Below are 11,494 nucleotides of genomic sequence, written 5' to 3' on the forward strand. Positions count from 1 at the left end.
CTTTGGCATGAAATATGAACATGCCATAGATCTGACAACCACCAAACCCGGAGGCCGTAACTTGGATAGAATCCCAGTATGAACTGTGAGCAAGATGGCCAAGTTATCCAGGGCTAATGGACAGGGTTGGAGTAATTTAGAAGTCTCTTGTCAAACCAACAGAGACAGGTTCCATGAAGTAGAGCAGAGCAAAAAGCATAGTGAGAAAGGGATTTTGCATGTAAAAAGTAAGTAGTAGTAGAAAGAGTGGTGAGTGAGGAGATGTAGGTTCAAATCCTATGTCTGACACTAACTAGTTCTATAACCTTAGTCAATTTACTTTTCTAGGTTTTAATTTCCTCCTCTATGAATGAGAGAGTTGGACTAGATTTCCTCTAAGGTCCTACTGAGTTCCTGTGTTCTATAAGAGAATAAAAGTATAAACTGAAAAAATCAAATATAACTAACTCCTCATTCCACAGTTATTTAGAAAATAAAGTTTCCACCCTCTTCAAAGACAGCTGGGCACATCGAACCAATGGATGGACATTTTAGGAACTTAAGTCAAAACTACTTTCTTTATTCTATCCTAGCACCCACAACCATCACTGAGGAGAAGCAACTCGAAATTTGACCTATCAATTGTTTCTCAAATGCTACCCCCTCAACAACCACAACCATTAAAGACCATAAAAAGAAAGGTCCCATTATCAGTTTTCACTTGGTATGGTCAAACGGTTTAACATCAGGAAAAAGACATGATTTAATTAATGAAAATGATGCTGAAGAAGATATATTACCACCACCTGCTTTGCTGATATGCATTGAGGACTCTTGGGCTTTTCCATTTCACTTTCAGAATAATATTAGAATGTGAGTTCCTTAAGACCAAATGAGAGTCTTATTTTAGAAGTTCTTTTTGCTTTTGTTGCTCAATAGGGAGGGCAGTAAGAAAGACAGACTATAAATGAATATAAAAATAAAGAAAAGAACCTTTGAGGTTATCTCCCTTATGTTAAATATTATGCAAATAAATACTACTACTACTAATAATAATATTGTGAAGAAATAGGATACCTAAGTAGAACACAGTTATATACTGAAATTGCAACAAGTTACACTAGAGAGTTCTTACTAATATTGGATTCAACAAATAGCTAGAATATTGAAAATCTATTTTCAGAAACTCAACATTAACATGAAGACTATGTAATTAACTGGAAACCATTTACATAACTTTAGAGAGCATTGTCAAGTCAAAAAAATGCTTTGTTCTAATTTGTTTTGTATTACTCTAAATAGCTAGAAGGATCTATTTCTAATGAATTGGAGTGAAAGATTATTGTGGGGAAAAGGAGACAAAAATAAAGTACAGTGAGACAGCAATGTTGTACTCAGACCTTCAAGCTTTATTAAGGTTGGGTTAATATAAATAAACATCTAGATTTCTAGATAGAAATTTCATATTTAACATATAGAATACATCATAAAAAGTTCATATCATTTACTCCTAAGTTTTGTATTGTCAAATATCGAGAAGCATCTATTTCTACCAGATGACATGAAATACTTTTACTACAAAACAAAAAACAAGTAAAATGCAACTTAAAATGCATCAAGTTACATTAGATAACCCCTAATGATGATGGACTGACGCAAATACCTAGAATACCAAAAACCTACCTGGATTGTTAATATTGGAAAGTTATATTACTAGAGAGAAATCATGTACATAACTTAAATAGAATATATTGTCCAAATTTCAATTTATTTGCTCCAATGTGGTTTGAATTGTCCTTAATAGAAAGTGTATATATATATATATATATATATATATATATATATATATATATATATATATATCTAGCAAAAAGGATGAAATATTAAAAGAAACCAAGATAAGTAAATTATATGTATATGATGACAATACATTAAGTCCACCTGGAGAGCTCCTATTGATGATGTAATGGTACAAATAGATAGAAATCAGAGATCCAAATAAAGTATTCCAATATTACTGTTAGAATATGATTTGGCTAACTAAAAGTCAGGCATGTAATTAAATCAAATTCATCAAATTCTTCATTCCAAAGTGACAAGTATTGATCTATATAGTTCCAAGGATCTATTTCTGACTAATAGTGTGAAATATGGTTACTTAGAATCAAGATACTTAAGTTATTGTTATACACTGGCATTGAAGCAAGTTCCACTAGAGAGTTCCTGTTACTATTGGAATGATAAAAATAATTGAATACCAGAAGCCTACCTGGAGAAAACAAAATTACTAGTATAAATTAAGCTAACAAAAAATCATGTATAGCATCCAGATTAAAAAACATGTCAAAATCAAAACTAGATTATTCTTATTCATTTTATATTACTTTAAATAGCAAAATACATTTATTTCTAGTTAAAAGAATAAAAGATCCTTACTAGGAATGGAGATACTTAAAGTGGTATACAGTAATAAGCTAACACTGCACCATTTTACTATAGACAGCTAAAAATAAAGTATTGCTACAAATGGATACCTGCAGTCGAAGTGGAAAAAAACCAAAGTTAATTTTCCTGAAAGACAGAGATAAATATAATAATATGGACTAGACTTGTGTGCTATAGGAAGCTGTGAGGATGAGGAAACTTCTACTATCAATAAAGGTCAGACCTTTCCTGAAACTTAGACTGTTAGAAAGGATACAAAGATTATGATAGATTAAGTGATTTGCCCAACATCAAATAGCCAATAAATGTCAGAAGTGGGATTTGAATTCAGATCTTCCTGGCTCTGAGAAGGGCTATCTATTCATCATGCTACATTGATTGTCAGAAAGTCAGTTAGCTAGATCAAAAATCAAAAGATAGAAAAACCTCCAACTAATGAACTCCTTGAAAAAAAAAAAACGGAGCAATCAGAACTTAATGATTCCAGGAAATAAATATTCTAACAAAGTCAATATAATATGAAGGAAACTATTAGAAACTCTTTTGCCTAATTATATGCCAACAAAACTGCTAACAAATAAAATGTATGAATATTTACAAAAATATAATATTCTCAGATTGGCAAAACAAGAAATAGAGAATTTAAATAAACCAATCTCATTTGAACAAGTCATAAAAGACCTTCCAAGGGAAAAAAATATTAGGATTAGATGGAAATACATGTGAATTCTATCAAACATTCAAGGAAAAATTAAATCCAATATCAAATAAATTGTTTGCAGAAATAAGAGATGAATGAATCTTACCAAATTCATTGAAAATAAGGTCCCAATACTTAAGTTAGATAAATCCAGAGAAATAAAACTATAGTCCAATATCTCTAGTGAATATTGATGGTATAATATTGAATAAAATGTCATCATAGAGGCTATAAATACTTGTTGATGAGGCCATATACCTCAAACAATAAGGTTGGATTAATATTAGGAATTCAAGTTGACTAAACATAAGAAATTCTATAAATACATTAGGCCACATTAATAACAAAAACAATTAAAAATCACATGATAATAGCAATGGATGGTTAAAAAGGAAATGAAAAATTCAATATTGTATTATGTTAAAACAGCATAGTAATAAATTAACTATTTGGGGTTTTTTTAAAGCAATGGGATTAAATGACTTGCCCAAGGTCACACAACTAGGTAATTATTAAATTTCTGAGGTTGGCTTCAAACTCAGATCCTCCTGACTCCAGGGCCTCTGCTCTATCCACTGTACCACCTAGCTGCTCCCAATAAATGAACTACTTTATAAGGTTGGTAGTATCCAAAACTAAGCATAAAATGTAATAAAGAAATACTAGAGGTCTTGTATATGTAAAATAAAACCACAAATTCATAAAGTTTTCTGGATAGTACCAACAAAACCTAGCATGAATATCCAGGAAAAGAAGTTCTTTTTAAAATAACTAAAGAATGTATGAAATGTCTGAGACATCACCTGCCAAGATACAAATGAATACAACTATACATTACTCTTTACACAAATAAAGTCAGGCAATAATTATTTATGACTAGGACATGCCAATATAATAAAGAATGACAGTATGTTCAATAAAACTACCAAAGAATTATTTCATAAAACTAGAAATAAATAATAGCAAAATTCATCTGGAGATACAAAAAATAAAATCTTTCAAAAAATAAGTTTTTAAAAAATGGAAGGAAGATGTCTACCAGCACCAGACCACAATGTTTGCAATGAAACAATAGCAACACACAAGAACCAAAAGCAGTCATATCCAATAAATAATGTTCAATAAGCCCAACAACTCTGAATATTGAGGTGTTTATTGGCAATATCTCACTTTTTTAACAAGCATTGCCAGGAAAATTAGAGTGCCATCTGGCAGAAATTAGGTTTAAATAAATATTTCATGTCACAGAATAAATTAATTCCAAATGGGAACAAAACATGGATATAAAAGGTCACAACACAAACAACCTAGAAGAAGAAAGGAACAATCTTTCTCAATTGAAAAGGGAAGTGTTTTTTTTAAGGAGATAAAGAGAATCACAGAAGAGAATATGGACAAATTTGTAATTTAAATTGAAAAATTTTTGCACAAAACTGACACAGCAAAAGGCAGAAGAAGAAAAAAATCAACTGGGGGAGGTGGTAATCTTTGCAACAAATTTCTCTGATAAAGGTGTGATTGAGATTGAGAGAGAGAGAGAGAGAGAGAGAGAGAGAGAGAGAGAGAGAGAGAGAGAGATGCATATACAGATATTAGGAATTTATTGCAAATACATAAGAAAGATCAAGATCAATTTCCCCAAAATATAAATTGTCAGAGCTATGAAAAGACAGTTCTCAAAAGAAGAAATGGAAGCTATCAACAGTCATATAAAACATGATTCAAACCATTGCTATTAAGAGATATATGAATCAGAACAATTTTGAGGTTCTGTCTTACATCAATCAGATCGGCAAAAGATGAGAAAGAATGAAAATGATGATTTTTAAGGGAGTGGTTAGATAAGCAGATTAATGAATGTCTTGTTTATGGAGCTATTTGATTGTTCAGTCATTCTTAAAAAAAATTTGGAATTATATCCCAAAAGTTACTAAACTATTCATAGTTTACCTCAGTGATAACTCTACAAGGTCAAAAGATGCAAGGAAGGAAGGAAGAAAGGAAGGAAAGAGGGAGGGAGGGAAGGAGGGAGGGAGGGAGGGAGGGAGTATAGTAAACAAAGAAGGAAAGAAGAAAGTGGAGAGGAAGGGAGGGAAGAATGTACAAAAATATTTGTAGCAGCACTTTTTGTAGTGGTTTGTTCTCAAAGAGGATCAAAATGACATAACTATGTTAAGAGTCTAACATATATCTGATTGTAGCTGATTAGACCTACATAGACTTGGCACTTTTTATATTGACAAATAAAGGGAGTAAGTACCCAACAATTGAGTAAAACAAATGGCTAAACAAATTATGTTCTATGAATGTAGTGGAATATTATTGTGCCATAAAATAAAATAAAAACCAGATTCAGATAAACCTGGAAGCACTTAAATAAATTGCTGCCGAGTGAAGTGAGTAGGCAGAAGAACAATTTGTATAATTACTACAACAATGTAAAGGAAAACAATTATGAATGATTTTTAAACTATGATCATCACATTGACCAACCACTACCTTAGTTGATTCACAATGATTTGTGTTCCCCTTTCTCTTGGGGAGCGGTCATCCCAGAGAGGGTATGGACTAAAAAGTATAGAATGAGATATAAATGTTCACACATAACCAATGTATGGACTTGTTTTTCTTGACCATACTTATTTGTTACAAGGAAAATTGCTTAGTTTTTGAAAGGGGAAATTACAGGGAGGAGTAATAATAATAATAATATAAAAAGTAAAAGAAAGAATATCAATGAAATCCTTAAACAAATACACAGAAGAAACCAGGAGATTTAAAAAGAGAACAAACATAACAGTTTTGGAAAAGCTATGTTACATCTAACACATACAGTTTTTAGAAATTTTATATAATAGAAATCCAAGGTTACATACTATCTTGCTTTTTCTGTTTTTCTTTGCATTTTAGAAATGTCCATGTCTGTTTATATTTATAAAATTTTTAATAAAATATTTTTGATGCAGTTAAATATTATTAGTGAATAAGGTATTTAACAACAAAATGGCATTGCATCTCACAGGAGAGTTCTAATTGATTGGAACACTGCAAACAGCTGGAATGCTGGAAACCTCATTGAGGAAAACCAATAATGCAATTAAGAAGTTCAATATCTACCTCAAAAACATTTGCCTAACACAAGTATATTACATTGTCAAAAATTCTGCTAGCTAACTCTAATTTATTTTCTATTATTCTAGATAACTGAAAAACTTTATTTCTAGTAAATACTGAAAGATAATACTATTGGGAAACATCATACTTCAACATAATTTTATTGATGAGTCCTACTCCTGTTGTTGTCCTACCCTTCATGTACACATTTGCAGTTTTATTGGCAGAGATACCAGACTGGTTTGCCACTTCCTTGTCATTTTACAAATAAGAAGCTAAGGTAAACAGGGTTAAGTGACTTGCTCAGAATCACACAGCTAGTGAGTGTCAGAGACTAGATTTGGACTCATGAAGTTGAGTCTTCCTGATTCCAAGTCCAGTGCTCTATCCACATGAGCACTATCCATTTCAGCAGAATACATTTAAACAATGACACATAAAAATCATCTTTTAGAGAGCTCCTAATGATATTTGATTATAATACTTGAAATATTGGAAATTTAGCTAGAGAAAAACCAGAATTGCCACTAGGAATCTAAGTACCTAACTAGCATTATTTATATAACCTGAGTATAATATCTTGACAAAAGTTCAACTAGTTTGTGACGATTTCTTTTGTATTGCTCTAAAATAAGACATGGAAAGCTTTAATTCTAGCAAATGGACTGAAATATTATTACCAGGAAAACAAGATTAAGTAGAATGTAATAATACAAAAGCATTGCATAAAGTCCACCAGAGAGTTCCAGCTAGTTATGGATTGCTGAAAAAATATGGAATATTGTAAAAAGGAATTAGAGAAATACAATATTACCATTAGAAATCTAGATAACTGAATAGAAATTCCTGCCCTCTGTGTGTCATTGTAATCACAATACTGTTTCAGCTTCAGCAAAGGGAGTCAACTTGAAAAGATAAACTCCAGACTAAGGGTTATTATTTCCCTAAAAGATCTTAGTATGGCTTCCATGAACTGAGAATAGAAAAGAAGTAACTTCACCCAACAAGACAGTGGAAAGAAGCAGAAGAACAATAGTCCCACCCAGCTCATCTCAGGACTGTTCCCTAGCAGGACCAAGAATACCAATGCCTTCAGGGCAGAGTGGTCAATTGTCCAAGACACATGGATTTCCCTATTCAAGTGCCTCATTGATTTATTCTTATTCTCTCAGATGTAAACTGTATGTATTGGTAGGAAAGTGTGGCCCAGAATGCATAGACTATTAATACTCATATTGCATATAAAAATGTGTATTTTATATATATACCATGTACATGATATATTATGTTGACATATTAATATATTTTATTACATATCAATATATTAATTGTGTGATTATAACATAAATATAAATATAATGTGTATTATATTATAATGTATATGTTATATATAATGTGTATATATCATATATTATATAATTATATTGTTATATACTTATCTGTATTTGTAAGACTGAAATATGTAATGTTAACATTAATAGTCAATCTATTCTGTGAGAGATATACATATATAATACATAAATACATATATATATACAATATACATGCATACATATACCTACCCATACATATCTACACATGGTGTGTGTACTGCACACATGTGTTATATGTTTATAGACAAAAACATGTACACCTATCCTCTTCTCTCCACTCTCAGAGCTATCACTCTAATTTATGCCTTACCTAATCTATTACAATAACTTTCAAATTTGTCTTTCTGGTTCCAGTCTCTTATCTTTCCAATTCATCCTCTATATAGCTGCCACAGTGATTTTCCCAAGGAATACATCTGACCATGTCATGCTCCTATTCCATAAACTCCAATATCTCCCTACTACTTCCAGGAGCAAACATAAATTTTCTTTAAAGACTTGGTTTTAAGGCTCTTCACAACCTCCCTATTACTTGCCTTTCTCCTTATCTTACATCTTACTCCTTCCTGCATACACTCTACAGGCTCATCCTGTTTGCTGTCCCTTATCCATGATGCTTCATCTTCCATCTCCACACTTTCTTAAAATACCCCTTTGCTGGGATGCTTTTCTTCCTTAACTCTGCCACTTGGCTTCTATGAAGGCCTTTCCTGGTATTACCACCCAAACTATTTTGTTAATACCTACTTTGTATTTATTTTGTCCCTTGCTTTACATAAACCTTTAAATGTATACATTGTCTCCCCCATTAGAATGTAAACTCCTTGAAGTCAAACCTTATGTCCCTTCTGTCTTTGTAACTCTGACAGCTAGCACAGTGCCTGCTGGCACATTGTAAGAGCTTAATCCATGTCTGTTGATTGATTTGTACATCGATTAACTTTCCTAAGAGAAATATAGGTAGATCTTTTTTAAGGAAACCCTGGAAATGAGTCATACCTAAGGTTTGCTGTAGAGACTTTCCCTAGGATGGCTGAGAAGAGAAAGGAAGAGATAATTAGCCAAAGAGTGTGAATAAAAATCTGAATCCATTCAGTCCCCAAGGACTGAATCCATTTCATCTAAATCAAGGACCAAGGATCTTTATGGAAAAAGAAGCTTAGGGCTGAAGGTAACACATTAATTCCCTAAAATGTAATAACAATTCATTTACATTCTTAGAGAGAGGATAGTACTTAGCAGTTTTAAACATACAAAACAACAAACATATCCTTGTATAAATCATTAAAAAGAGCACCAAGCCAGACATTATAAAAATTCATTGCCACAGTCACAGTTTATCTGTCATTAATCTAACCCTAGCCAATCATTCCCAGTCAAGTAGCAAGTGAAATACATTTTAAGTCATTTCCTTTCTACACATCAGATTCTAGTTGTGAAATATGTAAATCACCCACAGAAACTGAGCAGAGATGAAAAGGAATTAAGGACCTTTGCTGCTGACCTTTTCCCTACTTTCCCCTCACAACCAAATTACAAGATTTCTAAAATACAAAAAGTCCTTTGACACACAGAGGCTAAAGCAATTCTACAAAAGTTTTGAGAAAAAAGCAACTGATGACAAAAAAAAAATACTTGAAGGAACCCAGGGGAGGAGGTTATATGGAAGAAGTGAGCCGGGGCTTGGATTAGATAACTTCAGAGGTTCACTTAAACCCTGTAATTCAGGTCAATAAACTTGTTACCAAGGCCAAGGCACTATGTTTACTTGATGAATTGAAGAGCAGTCTTTCAGTCTTTGTCACACTGTGTCCCAGGTCAAGGCAATCATAAATGGGATCTTTTTTGAAGGAAGAAAGACAAAAGAGGAACTTCTTTTTCCTCTTCTCTGGTTCTCTCTTTCCCCAACTCCTGCTTGGAATGGGGGAACAGATGTTACACCACTGACACATGGGCACGCTTATTTACCTAGGAATTTACAAAGTCTCTCATGAAGACTTGATTTAGGGAAAAATGAATACCTATCCAGGTTGCTTGGTGTGACCTGCTGCTCACTTCCTTCATACAACCCACTTCCCTGGGTTCCTTTAACGATTCTAGAAATGCTATTATTTGGTTGTGGGGGGAAGTAGAACAAAGGTCAGCAACTCCTTTTCATCTATTCCACTCAGTCCCTATGAATAATTTACATGTTTCACAATTAGTAGCAGAAGGAGGAGACTTAAAATGCAGCTTCTCTTGCCAGGGGTCTACAAAACTGATCTAAGCTTAGAATACCTCTCTTAGGTTGAGGCACACCTTGGTTCCTCAACTAAGGAAAGGACACAGATTAGTAGACAGTGTAGCAAACCTTATCTGTGGTAAATCCTACCTGCTTCCAGGATCTACATAGTCCTCAACCGAGGAACCAAGGTTTAGACCTCAGGAAGAGGAGGAAATTATTAGAGGGGAAGATTCTCTTAAATCTGTGGGTTCTTTTTTGTATTTTTACTGAAAATAATCAATCTATTTTATGTTCTGTGACTTGTTAACTTGCTTGGAACTGGCAAGGAGCTGAAGGTATCCTAGACCAAAGGTTCTTAACCTGGAGTCAATGGATCTATGGATAGATTTCAGAGGATCTATGAACCTGGAAAGGGAAGAAAACATATTTTTTCACTAAATTCCAATTAAAATTTAGCAAATTCTGATCAGGGTCCATGGACTTCATCAGACTGACAAAGGGGTCTATGACAAAGAAAAGAGTAAGAACTACTGCCTTGGACAATTGCTAGAAATAAGTCAAAGTGAAACTTCTTCCATGGAACTCTCAGACTGGTCTTTGGCCCTCATAACAACAATAACAGAGATAATGTTGATAATGATAATAATGTTGACATTAAAAGAGTACTATATGTCACTTATCAAGCTAAACATTTTATAATTATTATCTAATTTGATGCTAACAACATCTCTGAAAGAAAGGTAATATTGTTCCTATTTTACAGGTTAAATGACCAGCTTAGGGGCACACAGCTAATAATATAGTTTTGAACTTTTTGAACTCTGACTCCAAGACCAGTGCTTTATCTACTGGGCTATTTAGCTGCCCTAGATATATTATTATTTTTGAAGTCTTAGTCATTTGTCCTTATAAACCAAGTGGATTGTATCTGTCTAGCAGTATGTGGTAGGAAAGAAGATGACACATAAGGGCTAATAACTCCCTGAAGACTCAACTTTGTCTCTGATTAATTCCCTCAGCTCTGTCCCTTAAAAAATGAATTGACTTTTACTAAGCACTTTACAATGATTATCTTATTTGATCCCTACAACAACCCTACAATTTAGGTACTATTATTATCTCCATTTTACATATGAAAAAACTGAAGCAAACAAAAGATGTAACTAAGTCACTTTAGGTAGGTACTAAGTGTCTGAGGCTAAATTTGAACTTAGATCTTCTTATCTCCAGGCCCAACAATCCATTATCTAGCTGGAAATGTAGCATGATTCCATATATTTCTAATAAGAAAATGGGATTGTGAAAACTTTCCTTAGTGTTCTCATGAAATTGAATTGAATAAACATTACTTAAGCATTTACCAAAATTTAGCAAAATGCTAGGGACTGTGGAAAATTGGAGACAAAAAAGACAGAGGTTTGAAGGAAAGGCATAGTCCCCCTCCTCAAGAAACTCACAGTCTAAGAGGTGACTGTACAGGACTACCAATCATGAAAATATTTAAGGACAATAGTGCAGACTGTCTTACTGAGGAGTAGCTAAGTGGCACAATGGATAGAGTGCTAGGTCTGGAGTCTGTAAGACTCATCTTCTTGAGATAACTTACTTCAGAGATTTACCAGCTATGTATCCCTAGACAAGTCACTTATCCCAATTTAT

This window comes from Macrotis lagotis, chromosome 2, assembly GCF_037893015.1.
Source record: "Macrotis lagotis isolate mMagLag1 chromosome 2, bilby.v1.9.chrom.fasta, whole genome shotgun sequence".
Taxonomy (NCBI): domain Eukaryota; kingdom Metazoa; phylum Chordata; class Mammalia; order Peramelemorphia; family Peramelidae; genus Macrotis; species Macrotis lagotis.